The sequence below is a fragment of the Tursiops truncatus genome, chromosome 1, assembly GCF_011762595.2.
Source record: "Tursiops truncatus isolate mTurTru1 chromosome 1, mTurTru1.mat.Y, whole genome shotgun sequence".
Classification (NCBI taxonomy): Eukaryota; Metazoa; Chordata; class Mammalia; order Artiodactyla; family Delphinidae; genus Tursiops; species Tursiops truncatus.
Window position 1 is genome coordinate 99,187,840 of NC_047034.1, and position 14,713 is coordinate 99,202,552.

A 14,713-nucleotide genomic window follows, 5' to 3' on the forward strand; every position below is an offset into this window, starting at 1 on the left:
AAGTATCACAGAATCAATGACTTTTGCACAATGAGAAAACAATTTCAGGTAGAATTCAGCTTGGAAAGTTTTCTCTATCCATCCAAAAGCCAGGACTGGTTATAAAGCCCTTTCTGTTGCCACAATACTCTGAGAGAGACAGTAAGAAGTGCAACACAGAAAGAAAGAGATGTGGCTCTAAAGTGCTAGGGTAGAATTCAAAATCATGTCAGATTCACTCCAAGCTCATACTCTTCCTCTGTACTTTCTTTTGGGGAAAAGACCATGGGCTCAGAAAGGCATGAGGTTGAATCCTGGGCTTTGAGCAAATTCCCTAATCTTTCGGCCTTTCATTTCCTTCATCTTTAAAATTTTACTCTTTAGCAAAGTACTAAGTATGTGGATGCACTTAATAAATATTTGTTGAATGAATGAATAAAACAAATAACAGCTAATTGTGAAGTTGTGACAATTAAAAGACATACTATTTCTTTTTTATTTACATAATGCTTTGCACATAGCAGGTGCCAAATAATTGCTCCTTTCTCTTATTCCATAGGGGAGGAAGCCACACCTTATATTTCTTTTGATTAATCATAGTAGCTAGCATAGTAGTAGAACAATAAAATATAACTTTACGGGTTATTTAATAGTACTCATTTTCTGTAACAGTAATTAGAACCTGAGGATTTATGTCAGGCTAATGTATGTCAAGAATATTATAGTAATCTAGGCAAGCAGTCAGTAAACTGCAGACCTGCAGTTGATATCTGCAGATGTGTTTGATTTGGTCACGCACAGAAAAATCGTACATATTTAAATATCTTTAGAAGGAATATGTATTCCAGTTCTGCTGTAGCCCCTATAATTTCCTACTATCTTATAGACTAAGTTCATGAGCAGTTCATTTCTCTCACCTTTCTGGCTGTCTTAGGCATTTATGTATCTTGGTTTAAGCCTAAAGTAAAAGTATTAAAAATTGCACTAGAGAAATGGAGGTATCTCCTTTAAATAAAGCACAGATAGAGAAAAGCTTTATGTTTTAACTTAATTTTATTTATTTTTTTATACAGCAGGTTCTTATTAATCATCCATTTTATACACATGAGTGTATACATGTCAATCCCAATCGCCCAATTCATCACACACCCCCCACCCCCCGCCACTTTCCCCCCTTGGTGTCCATACTTTTGTTCTCTACCTCTGTGTCTCTATTTCTGCCCTGCAAACCGGTTCATCGGTACCATTTTCTAGGTTCCACATATATGCGTTAATATATGATATTTGTTTTTCTCTTTCTGACTTACTTCACTCTGTATGACTGTCTCTGGATGCATCCACATCTCTACAGATGACCCAATTTCACTCCTTTTTATGGCTGAGTAATATTCCATTGTATATATGTACCACATCTTCTTTATTCATTCGTCTGTCAATGGGCATTTAGGTTGCTTCTATGACCTGGCTATTGTAAATAGTGCTGCAATGAACATTGTGGTGCGTGTGTCTTTTGAGTTATGGTTTTCTCTGGGTATATGCCCAGTAGTGGGATTGCTGGGTCATATGATAATTCTATTTTTAGTTTTTTAAGGAATCTTCATACTATTCTCCATAGTGGCTGTATTAATTTACATTCCCACCAACAGTGCAAGAGGGTCCCCCTTTCTCCACACCTTCTCCAGCATTTGTTGTTTGTAGATTTTCTGATGATACCCATTCTAACCGGTGTGAGGTAGTACCTCATGGTAGTTTTGATTTGCCTTTCTCTAACAATTAGTGATGTTGAGTAGCTTTTCATGTGCCTCTTGGCCATTTGTATATCTTCTTTGGAGAAATGTCTGTTTAGGTCTTCTACCCATTTTTGGATTGGGTTGTTTCTTTTTTTAATATTGAGCTGCATGAGCTGTTTATATATTTTCGAGATTAATCCTTTGTCTCTTGATTTGTTTGCAAATATTTTCTCCCATTCTGAGGGTTGTCTTTTTGTCTTGTTTATGGATTCCTTTGCTGTGCAAAAGCTTTTAAGTTTCATTAGGTCTCATTTGTTTATGTTTGTTTTTATTTCCATTACTCTAGGAGATGGATCAAAAAATATCTTGCTGTGATTTATGTCAAAGAGTGTTCTTCCTGTATTTTCCTCTAAGAGTTTTATAGTGCCCAGTCTTACATTTAAGTCTCTAATCCATTTTGAGTTTATTTTTGTGTATGGTGTTAGGGAGTGTTCTAATTTCTTTCTTTTACATGTAGCTTTCCAGTTTTCCCAGCACCACTTATTGAAGAGACTGTCTTTTCTCCATTGTGTATCCTTGCCTCCTTCATCATAGATTAGTTGACCGTAGGTGTATGGGTTTATCTCTGGGCTTTCTATCCTGTTGCATTGATCTATATTTCTGTTTTTGTGCCCGTACCATATTGTCTTGATTACTGTAGCTTTGTAGTATAGTCTGAAGTCATGGAGTCTGATTCCTCTAGCTCTGTTTTTTCCCTCAAGACTGCTTTGGCTATTCGGGGTCTTTTGTGTCCTCATACAAATTTTAAGATATTTTGTTCTAGTTCTGTAAAAAATGTCATTGGTAATTTGATAGGGATTGCATTGAATCTGTAGATTGCTTTGGGTAGTATAGTCATTTTCACAATATGATTCTTCCAATCCAAGAACATGGTATATCTCTCCATCTGTTGGTATCATCTTTAATTTCTTTATCAGTGTCTTATAGTTTTCTGCATACAGGTCTTTTGTCTCCCTAGGTAAGTTTATTCCTAGGTATTTTATTCTTTTTGTTGCAGTGGTAAATGAGTGTTTCCTTAATTTCTCTTTCAGATTTTTCATCATTAGTGTAAAGGAATGCAAGAGATTTCTGTGCATTAATTTTGTATCCTGCAACTTCATCAGATTCATTGCTCAGTTCTAGTACTTTTCTGGTGGCATCTTTAGGATTCTCTATGTATAGTATCATGTCATCTGCAAACAGTGACAGTTTTACATCTTCTTTTCCAATTGGTATTCCTTTTATTTCTTTTTCTTCTCTGATTGCTGTGGCTAGGACTTCCAAAACTATGGTGAATAATAGTGCCAAGAGTGGACACCCTTGTCTTGTTCCTGATCTTAGAGGAAATGCTTTCAGTTTTTCACCATTGAGAATGATGTTTGCTGTGGGTTTGTCATATATGGCCTTCATTATGTTGAGGTAGGTTCCCTCTGTGCCCACTTTCTGAAGAGTTTTTGTGTTGAATTTTGTCAAAAGCTTTTTCTGCATCTATTGAGATGATCATATGGGTTTTATTCTTCAATTTGTTAATATGGTTTATCACATGGATTGATTTGCATATATTGAAGGATCCTTGCATCCCTGGGATAAATCCCACTTGATCATGTTGTATGATCCTTTTAATGTGTTGTTGGATTCTGTTTGCTAGTATTTTGTTGAGGATTTTTGCATCTATATTCATGAGGGATATTGGTCTGGAATTTTCTTTTTTTGTAGTATCTTTGTCTGGTTTTGGTTTCAGGGTGATGGTGGTCTCATAGAATGAGTTTTGGAGTTTTTCTTCCTCTGCAATTTTTTGGAAGAGTTTGAGAAGGATGGGTGTTAGCTCTTCTGTAAATGTTTGAAAGAATTCACCTGTGAAGTCACCTGGTCCTGGACTTTTGTTTGTTGGAATATTTTTAATCAATCACAGTTTCAATTTCAGTGCTTGTGATTGGTCTGTTCATATTTTCTATTTCTTCCTGGTTCAGTTTTGGAAGGTTATACCTTTCTAAGAATTTGTCCATTTCTTCCAGATTGTCCATTTTATTGGCATAGAAGTTGCTTGTAGTAGTCTCTTAAGATGCTATGTATTTCTTCAGTGTCTGTTGTAACTTCTCCTTTTTCATTCCTAATTTTATTGATTTGAGTCCTCTCCCTCTTTTTCTTGATCAGTCTGGCTAATGGCTTATCAATTTTGTTTATCTTCTCAAAGAACCAGCTTTTAGTTTTATTGATCTTTGCTATTGTTTTCTTTATTTCTATCTCATTTATTTCTCCTCTGTTCTTTATGATTTCTTTCCTTCTGCTAACTTTGGGTTTGGTTTGTTCTTTCTCTAGTTCCTTTAGGTGTAACGTTAGTTTGTTTATTTGAGATTTTTCTTGTTTCTTGAGGTAGGATTGTGTAGCTATAAACTTCCCTCTTAGAACTGCTTCTGCTGCATCCCATAGGTCTTGGATCATCGTGTTTTCTTTGTCATTTGTCTCTAGGTATTTTTTGATTTCTTCAGTGATCTCTTGGTTATTTAGTAACATATTTTCTAACCTCCATGTGTTTGTGATTTTATGTTTTTTTTCCCCTGTAATTGATTTCTAATCTCATAGCATTGTGGTCAGAAAAGATGCTTGATATGATTTCAATTTTCTTAAATTTACTGAGGCTTGATTTGTGACCCAAGATATGGTCTATCCTTGAGAATGTTCCATGCATACTTGAGAAGAAAGTATAATCTTCTGTTTTTGGATGGAATGTCCTATAAATATCAATTAAATCTATCTGGTCTTTTGTGGCATTTAAAGCTTGTATTTCTTTATTAAATTTCTGTTTGGATGATCTGTCCACTGGTGTAAGTGAGGTGTTAAAATCCCCCACTATTATTGTGTTACTGTCAATTTCCTCTTTTAGAGCTGTTAGCCTTATGTATTGAGGTGCTCCTATGTTGGGTGCATATATATTTATAATTGTTATATCTTCTTCTTGGATTGATTCCTTGATCATTATGTAGTGTCTGTCCTTGTCTCTTGTAACATTCTTTATTTTAAAGTCTATTTTATCTGATATGAGTATTGCTATTCCAACTTTCTTTTTTTTTTTTTTTTTTTGCGGTATGCGGGCCTCTCACTGTTGTGGCCTCTCCCGTTGCAGGGCACAGGCTCAGCGGCCATGGCTCATGGGCCCAGCCACTCCACCCCATGTGGGATCTTCCTGGACAGGGGCATGAACCTGTGTCTCCTGCAGTGACAGGCGGACTCTCAACCACTGCACCACCAGGGAAGCCCTCCAGCTTTCTTTTGATTTCCATTTGCATGGAATATCTTTTTCCATCCCCTTACTTTCAGTCTGTATGTGTCCCTAGGTCTGAAGTGGGTCTCTTGTAGGCAGCATATATATGGGTCTTGTTTTTGTATCCATTCAGCGAGCCTGTGCCTTTTGGTTGGAGCATTTAATCTTTTCACATTTAAGGTAATTATCAATATATATGTTCCTATTACCATTTTCTAATTGTTTTGGGTTTGTTTTTGTAGGTCCTTTTCTTCTATTGTGTTTCCCACTTAGAGAAGTTCATTTAGCCGATGTTGTAGAGCTGGTTTGGTGGTGCTGAATTCTCTTAGCTTTTGCTTGTCTGTAAAGTTTTTGATTTCTCCATTGAATCTGAATGAGATCATTGCCAGGTAGAGTAATCTTGGTTGTAGGTTCTTCCCTTTCATCACTTTAAGTATGTCATGCCACTCCCTTCTGGCTTGTAGAGTTTCTGCTGAGAAATCAGCTGTTAACCTTATGGGAGTTCCCTTGTATGTTATCTGTCATTTTTTCCTTGCTGTTTTCAGCAATTTTTCTTTGCCTTTAATTTTTGCCAATTTGATTACTATGTGTCTCAGTGTGGTTCTCCTTGGGTTTATACTGTATGGGCCTCTCTGTGCTTCCTGGACTTGGGTGGCTATTTCCTTTCCATGTTAGGGAAATTTTCAGCTATAGTCTCTTCAAATATTTTCTTGGGTCCTTTCTCTCTCTCTTCTCCTTCTGGGACCTCTATAATGTGAATGTTAGTGCATTTAATGTTGTCCCAGAGGTCTCTTAGGCTGTGTTAATTTCTTTTCATTCTTTTTCCTTTATTCTGTTCCATGGCAGTGAATTTCACCATTCTGTCTTCCAGGTCACCTATCTATTCTTCTGCCTCAGTTATTCTGCTATTGATTCCTTCTAGTGTATTTTTCATTTCAGTTATTGTATTGTTCATCTCTGTTTGTTTGTTCTTTAATTCTTGTAGATCTTTGTTAAACATTTCTTGCATCTTCTCAATCTTTGCCTCCATTTTTCTTCTGAGGACCTGGATCATCTTCACTATCATTATTCTGAATTCTCTTTCTGGAAGATTGCCTATCTCCATTTCATTTAGTTGTTTTTCTGGGGTTTTATCTTGTTCCTTCATCTGGTACATAGCCCTCTGCCTTTTCATCTTGTCTACCTTTCTGTGAATGTGGTTTTCGTTCCACAGGCGGCAGGATTGTAGTTCTTCTTGCTTCTGCTGTCTGCCCTCTCTGAAAAGCTTTCTTGATGACAAGTGTAAGGTGAGAACTCAAAGGTTGCTAAACATCTAGATGTATTCTTAACTCATACCACACAATAGTTAATGGAAAATACATAAATTTTAGGGAAATTAAGGAAATTCTGATAGATGTATTTTAACAGTTTGTAAGTCTGATCCAATTATTTTTAGACAAGGTATAAGTTGACTCAAGATTACTTGTAAAACTGAAATCTATATGAAAATAATCAGATAATATTAACCTAGAAAACTGACATGACTAAAAAAATGTTTCCATGTTGACCAAAGGATAAAGTAATAGTAATAATTATGAAAAAAATATATTTTGATAGACCATCAGAAAGTGACCTCTCCCAGGTTCAATAGAAATATTAATAACAATTGAGTCATTAAAACTGCTCAGCCAGAAATATGCATGTTAATGATAAAAGGACGTGAAAACAATCCAGATTTTAATCATAAAAATAAACTTCAGTTTTTATGCTCAATCAATTGAATCTTGTTTGCTGTCTTCAGCTTTAAATTTACTGTTTAAGTTGGAATAATTCAGTTTCCTTTTAAGTAGCCCCTTTGTGTTTTACAAATATGGAGCAGGTTTGTCTCATTTGAGGTCTGCATTTATTTTTAGTAGAAAATGTTGTGGTTCAATGTGAAAAGCAAATTTTGTATTCCAGGCTAAATTAATCATCATGAACTTTATGTTTCATAATATAGAATGAGGGCAATAACCTTTATTTTGTTCACAGATGTACTCCAAATGCCTAAAGTAGTTCCTGAAACATGATAGGCATATTTACTGTATAAGTGAAACTTCATCATTCCCATGACAACATAGTAGGTTTTCCCAAAACGAGAAAACAATTCATCCATTGAAAGGATTGTTTTTAATTTTATAATTGCCATTGCCTGAATGTTTGCATCCCCCCCAAATTCATACGTTGAAATCTTAATCCCAAAGGTCACGTTTTTGTAGGTGGGACCTTTGGGAGGCAGTTAGGTTATGAGGGTGGAGCCCTCATGATTGGGATTAGTGCCCTTATAAAAGATCCCCCACAAAACACCCTAGTCTCCTTCCACCAAGTGAGGATGCAAAGAGAAGTCTGCAGCCTGGAATAGGATCCTCATCTGACCATGTTGGCATGCTGATCTCAGACTTCCAGCCTCCAGAGCTTTGAGAAATAAAGTTCTGCTGTTTCTAGCAACCCAGTCTGTGGTATTTTGCTACAGCAGTCCAAATGGCCTAAGACATAAATTATGTACTTCTTCTAATTAAATTTGGTAATAGACTATGGTAGGATTTAGTTGTCTGTTAGTTTAATGATTTTATTTGGAAAGTAAAAATTGGCCATCATGTAAAATTGGGGAGGGGAATTCCATTGGTTTATTAAATCACAAAGTCTGACCATGTCAAAGAATGCAGTATGAGGTACTATGTTATCAGACAACATTGTTCTTGACATGTTTTGTTCTTTGCACAACACTTACTATTAGCTGTAAAATTTTTTGCTCACCTATAACTTCATGTGGTTTTAGGGTTTACTTTGTTGTTTGAAATGTCGTCTTGAATGAAACACCTTTCATTTCTACTGAAGGATTTATGATTTTTCCCTTAGCTTATATACTGTGTGAAAAAGAATGACTTGGCATGTTTGAGAGTTCCTGAGTTCTTAACAGTTTTCTTCACATTGTAGGTGTAGAATGAATATTTGTTTATTGAATGAATGAATGACTGAATCAATGGGATGGACTGAACAAAGTCAGGAAATAATGAGAAGATGGAGATTGGCTTGTTTGGTGCTTTTACAACAAATTTCCTTTTAAAAATAGTTTTAATGCCCCAGCAACCCTGTTAGAAATGGCATCATTTCCACATTATGCTTGTCAAAACTGAGGCACCTAAACATAACCCAAGAATATGAATAACTAAGTAAATAATCCACAAAGTGGTAAACTCTAAGGCTGGAATCCACATTTTCTTACTGGTCATCTAGTCAAACCTTGAGCCTTGGTATCCACCCAATACTGATGGACTTGAAGTAATGCAGGAAGCTGTGATAGGGATGTAAAGAAAATATAATCACTGTTGGTTCAGTAAAAAAACAATGAATTTAGAGGCAGAAATTTGCAACAACTAAAACAAACACAAAAAGAGGTCCTTGGTTCTGGAGGGAAGAGAGCTCTGAAGAGGAGAAAATTACTGCTGTTCAACTATGAGAAGGACAGAAATGGCCTTATCTGTCTGGACCTATGGCTTGATTTGTAAAATTCCCAAAGAAAGTATTATTTTCTGTATTTACCTCTATTTGCTAAAATTTGCCTTGGCAATTCAAAATAGACCAACACATGAATGCTGAGGAAAAATTTTATACCTTAAAAATTATTTGGAAAATAAAATAAAAATAAAATGTTTTAAATATTAGAAAGATATGGAGAATATTTGAATAATCACGTGTACCCACTACCCAGACTCAGCATGTGTTAACGTTTTACCACATTTGCTTCACTTCTCTTTTTAAAATAAAAAAAAAAATACCTATTTTAGTTGAAGACCCTTTAAGCCCTAACCTAATTTCATTTTTCCCTTCTTTCCCCAGTAAATTAAATGTTTATTATTTCCCTACTTGTAATGCATACAATGCATAGAGTTGTGTGTGTTAAAAATATTTCTATATATATATATATATATATATCTCTTCTGCAAGTGCCTTTTAAATTTAACATAATATTTTTGAGGTCAAAGTGTATTGACACGTGGATCTAGCCCATTTAATGAGCTGTGTAGTATTCCACTGTATGGAAATATCACAATTTATTCTCCTACTCCAAGGAATATTTTGGCTACTACAAAAAAATAGTGTTGCTAGAAATATTTTAGCATATCTCTTTGTGCATATGTGTGAGAGTTTTTTAGAGGTAGAATTGCTTGGTCAGAAGACAAGTGTAGCTTCAATCTTTGTCAATATAGTTAAATTGTTCCCTAATGTGGTTTTACTCTAAACAGGGGTTCCTGCTATTCTATATTCTTTCCAAAATTCAATGCTTTGAGAATTTAAAAATTCTGACAGTATTTCCAATGTGAAATGATTACTCATTGTGTTTAATTTGAATTTCCCTGAACACTGATCAATTGTCTCATGGTACGTTTATTAGCCATTTTATGTAAAGTTCCCTTCTTTATAGCTTAACATTTTTTTCCAGTTGGGTTTTCTTTGTCTTATTGATTTGGAGGAGTCCTTTTTATGATCTGGATCCTATCCTAAAAAATATTTTTATATGTTAATACTTGAAAGAAAAAACTTTACAAAAAAGTCAATATGCCAAAAAATTGACATCCATACTGTTTGGAGTTTTTTTTTTTTTTTTAAATCCACACTTGACAGTAAGACCACATGAGACCACCACTTTGATGATGGGATTTTTAAAATGACATTTACTAAAGGATGTCTTTGGATACAGAGAATAGCCTGTAAAATTTCAGATAATATTGATGTTACATTTGTAAGTTTAAATTTTGTGCACTCTTTGGTATGGATCTCCCTCACCTAACAGAAAGAAAACTTTGGTAAATAAAAAATGCCAGAGGGGAGGACATATCACCAAATCACCCACTGTGGCTGTGCAGGTGCTTTACTACTGAGTGATTTCAGATTTTGCAGATTATAAATTAGAAATAAGCATAAGTGGCTGTGATGGTTAATTTTATGTGTCAAATTGACTGGGCCATGGTTCCCAGATATTTGGTCAGATATTCTAGATGTGTTCTGTGAGGGTGGTTTCTGACAAGATTAACATTTAAATCAGTGGACTTTGAGTAAAGCAGTTTCCCCTCCATAATGTGGGTGGTGCTCATCTGACAGTTAAAAACCTTAATAGAACAATGACTGACTTCCCTTGAGCAAGAAGGAATTCTGCCAGCAGGTGACCTTAGGACTTGAACTACAGCACTGACTTTTCCCTGGGTCTGCGGACTGCCAGCCCACCCTGCAGTTATTGGACTTGCTGGCCTCCAAAATCACAGGCGTCAACTTCGTAAAATAAATCTCTCTCTCTCGCTCTATATACATCCTATTTTTTTCCTTTTCTCTAGAGAACCCTGATACAGTGCCCTTTAATACATCATTACTTGAGTAAACAGCTTTCCCATCATCAGAGTACATCATGTATTTCTTGTCTCAGCTGGCACATTGGTCTGAGACTATACTCATGTCTTCCACTTCTATTTGGAAATGAAGATCTTCCATAATTAAGTGTCTGTAATTATTACTGATTTGAGCTCATTAGAGTCATAAAGATGGAAGGCATCCTAAGAATTTATTAGGACATGATGGAGGCTTTACCCTGTATCCAGGCTGTGATATGAGTTAACACATGCTGGGACCTGAGGTAAGGCTGACAAACAGGTATCAGTTTTCAATGCTGATTTCTGATTGGTGGTGATGGCCACTAGGAGGACTGAACTGAGAAAAATTCACTGAGAAAAAGGCTGTGATCTAGTATTTATTTTAGGAGGCAGAGGAATACACATGCTCAGCATTTGTCATCTCTGGCTTGGGCCTTAGGCTAACGATGTAAAAGAAATTCTTCTGGTTCACATGTGAGATAGCCTTAACTGTCCAGGGCTAGGCATGCAAAAGTTCTAGTTAATATTAATCAGTCTGTCTTTGTCTGAATGTCCCTTCAGAATGTGTAATAACGATAAGATCCTGGTCAAATATTTTACCACTGTACCCCAACTATTAGAAGAGATAATCACCTAATTTATTTTATTATATCCCATTTATTGAATAATTATACATTACCATTACTATAACCTAGCAATATATTTGCTTTAAAATAATAGTACTGAGATTTTTTTGAATTTCTATATTTGCAATCTAATCTATGATAATTAGCAATATATTGCATTGTTTATTATTTAAGGTATTCATCAATTTATGTCTTCAGGAAGATTGTAGCTACTTGAGGATAAAACTGAGCCTTTTCCTTCTTTTGTTTCCTCTCTAATAAGAGTTCAATAAATAGTGGTTGGATTGAATTGCTTCTAAGGGACCATGGAGTCTCAGGTCTTGAAGACTCTGTATGTAGCTGCAGAAAAAAAAGGCCAGAGTGTTCTTGGCATCACCAAGAAGTGTATTAGAATGAAAATAGAAAGTATAATGTTACCCTTGAGGAAAAACATGTTCTGGTCACTACACTTCCAAAGCTATAACTGACCGGGAAAAGAGCCAGAGAGGGGCAGTTTGTGGTTGATAAAGGTGCTGGAATAGCTTCAACGAGAACAAACAAAAATGATCAGTATCATGGCTCCTTAGAAGCCTTTGCTACCAAAGAAACATCTATAACAGGGTATAAAGAAAGAAGATTCTGTTAAATAGAATATGAGGGATCCAAGGGGGTAGCCTCTATTAAACTGGATTCCTGAAAGATCCTCGGGTCTGGCTGGCAAAGGATTCCTGGGTCTAGTTGGCTCATGTAGCTTTATCCACAGATATAGTCACCAGTGATCCTGAATGAATGAGGAGATCACTTCTGCCTTTAAAGACTCAGGCTTACAGTAACAGACTCTGGTTTCGTAAGATGGAAAAGACTTAGGTTGTCTTCAAATAATCAAGTCTATTTTGCTTTCCATCTTTGTTAGAGAAACCAGATGACTTTAAAGTTTTCAGCCCAGATTCTTTTAATCTACCCAGCTTGCTAAACCAGGCTGAATTCTGAAATGTACTTGCGCCTAGACTCAATGTCTCCTTGTCTGTTATTCCTACCGTAAGCATTTCCTGGGTCGTCACACCCATGTCAATGTTGATGTCATTTTTGATCCCAGGAAGTCATCCATGTCTTTCCTACGACATTGCTTTGCTTTGATCTGCTTTGTTCCATCGGTATCTTTGGTCACTCAATGCTGTCTTTACATTCAAGATAGAGGAATTAGCACTCTTTTCCTTGCAATGAGAAAGGGAGAGTACATTATGGATAAGTCTATAAAATTGGGATTCATTCAGCAAGTTTCTAAAGTTTGAGAACTAGGGCAGTAAAAATTATGCCCCTTTCATAGCAGGTGGCAGGCCCAAGGAATATTATTATCCCAGAGTTTATAGAGCAGAAATATGGAGATCCCCCCAAAGAGTGAAGAAAGGATTAAGTTAAGAAAGTTAAGAAAGGATTGCTCCATTAATTCACTGAAAGAAATTTATCAATACATAGTGTTTATAACATTAGAAAATGATACTGAGGGACAACCATGCTTGTTCACTAAATGCAACTGTTAACATTAGGCTGAATAAACAATTGCTTTAAATGAGACATTTTTGTTGTTGTTTTTATGTTCATTACATTGTTGAAGCAGTGTGTTTTTTAGGTCCTTTTAATGTTTTCATCAGCCCATTCCAAAAGAAAAGTTATTAGCTCTGCATCTTCATAGCTTCCCCATAATAATAATGATTCATATTTATTGCATATGTATCGTGAGCTGAGTGCTTGATGCAGATTCTTCTCATTTAATCCTAATAATCCTATGTGGTTGATAATATTATATGCATTGTGCAGCCTGGAAACAGGCTTGCAGAGGCTAAGGAACCTGCAAAAAGTTCCCAGGGCAGAAAATGGCACTCCAGGATGTGAACTCTGCCCATCTGATTGCCTGTACATTTAGCCACTTAGTGATACTATCCCTATGGCCTGCAGGTCCCCCTTCCTGACATGTGCCTGTTGTGGATGTTGGCGTCCATCTACTCTCCAGGCCTTACTTCAGGCCTGGTGTTGTCAATATCTAAACCCATCTCCTGGTGGGATTATTCCTACTGGAACCGGAAGCCCAGAAATTAAAGTTAATAAATCTCTTCCTCATGCCCAGGAACTTAGTAGATGGAATGAGAAAGAGGCCGAAGCAGATTTCAAGTGATTGAAATGACAAAAGGTGAAATGTGAACGAAGTGAATGAATTACAAAAGCATGTATGAATAGTATTACACAAGTGAAGCAAATTCGATATCAATTCAATTTCTGACCACGTGCAGAGGGAAAACAAGGGCAAGGGAGCAGAAGAGTCAAGGGTAATGAACAGCTTTATTACTTTTTTTCATTGTGCGACTACATATGGGTTTCTGCTGCTATTTATTCACGTGCAGAGGTTAAAGTTTGTCTAAAGTGCCAATCATAACGTCATGGAAGGCTAAGTGCCACCCTGCAGTGGAGAATGCAGTTTGATGTCAGATTATTAAAAACAATCCCAGCTTCTTTCCAGTATTGTCACATGCTGAGTTTACTTTAGAAATTAAGAATAAAGCCTTTTTAACAACTAGGCTGGGTCCTGGTGGGTGAGTCAATTGCTCCTGTCTATAGGGGAGTCTCTTCTGGGTTATGTAAGGGGAAATGGTGCTCAGATTCATACTAAGCTATCTCTTCTGTACAAGGTGTAAAATATTCATCTTTGAGCAATGTAGAGAGACTTAGCAATCTAAGCAAATAGTACACCAGTCTCCTGAAAGATAATGACATTTAAACTTAGACTGGCCTGGGTTTGAGGTTTGGTACACCATTTTCAAGGTGGGTCTATAGGCCACTTGTGTAGCTTCCTGAACTATAAGCTTCCTGACTCTAAGATGGAGATAATCACTGCCTTGGAGGATTAAAAATAATAGAATATCTGGAAATGGATTGGTGCTGTACACAGTAGGCCCTCTGTGAATGATAGTAAATATAATTACGTAAAGTGCACAGTTCTGTGCCAAGCACATAGAGTAGCTTAGTACATGTTGGTTGACTAAGTTCAAACATGCTAATAGCGGCCATTGCATCTGTGTCATTGGTGCTGAGGAAGTGAGGGTAAGTCATGACCCAGCTGTTCAGGAGATTCTTGCTGAATAAGGCCAACTTTCATCAGTTCTTAAGTCATAATGTATAGTAGTTATTTATTTGAAGTATTTCTAGAGCCAGACTTGGTGGCAAGTGCCCCATCAATCTTTCAGGTGAGGGGCTGAATCAAGAACACTGTGAATGGGTAACATGGACAGTGTATTAGAAATATCGACAATTATACATTTTACTTATTCAACATGTAAGACTATTCTTCCCTTACACATGTACCTATATACACACATAGCCACAGTAGTCTGTCTTGTATATTTCTTCAAATATATGAACTTCTCTATCTTTTTTTCATTTTCTTACTTTCGATAGTGACAGGGACATGGAGAAATTGTTCTCTACTACTAGAAAATCATCAGTGCCAGGGTAATATTAAATCATCTTTGTTTCACTGGGAACACTGAATACTGTCATGTACTGGGGAATGCGTGTCCTTGGGGCAGCCACTGCACAGCCCCTATTGATTGTCACCATGAGGAAATTTGAGCCAATACTGTGAGAGCTTCTCATTTCTCAGAAAAACTGGAAATTGGGGTTTTGTGTGAGACTTACGATATTTCAAGATTGGCACAAATA